This window comes from Cariama cristata, unplaced genomic scaffold (assembly GCF_000690535.1).
Source record: "Cariama cristata isolate BGI_N322 unplaced genomic scaffold, ASM69053v1 scaffold20564, whole genome shotgun sequence".
In the NCBI taxonomy this organism is placed as follows: domain Eukaryota; kingdom Metazoa; phylum Chordata; class Aves; order Cariamiformes; family Cariamidae; genus Cariama; species Cariama cristata.
Window position 1 is genome coordinate 1,385 of NW_009614950.1, and position 746 is coordinate 2,130.

Here is a 746-nt window from a genome sequence, read left to right on the forward strand (position 1 = left end):
GCAGCGTGCCAAGACCGTGCCGGGCTTGTGATCTTTTGTGGCGAGACGCAGCTGGGGACTCTGCGCTCAGCCTGCTGAGCACTTCACCGGCCCACTCACCGCCTCCCCAGCAGATCCCTACATTGCCTCAACTGCTTTCCTATCGCTATACCATCTTGTTTTCTTCTCTGCTGTCTTCTGACTTTCTGGTACCCTCTGGGAGCTCTCTTCTCTCCTTTACAGCACACCCATAGAAGCTATCCTACCCTCCCACGCCCCAGAAAAAGCATGCTACAATTAGCAGGGCAGTATTTAAGCAAGGGCTTTTGACTGCGTTCAGCCCTAGCACAGCTCGTGCAGATGTACGTGCCCTCGCCCTGGAGAGACCTGCCGCAGGGATCGCTTTTGTTCGTGAACAGGAGTGCTAAAGAACAGCAGAACTCAAGTGCCCTGACAGAAATGCACAGCATGAGGTGTGTGTGCACGTATACCCACACACACGTACATACGGAGTATATAAATATATACAAATGAGATACCATATATATATCCAGAGAGATGTGCGTATTCAACAGAGTAATGGTAGACAGTGGTACAATACGATTTATTGCCTCTCAAGAAATGGCACGTAAGCAGGGTCAAGGGGGACAGGGCAGCCTGAAGTGCAAGGGGCCCTTTTCCCTGGGGGGGTGTTAATAAACAGCATCACCCCAGGACAGAGCAGGGTGCACCCCGTGCAGGTTACGGCTAGTGCGCAACGCACGGTC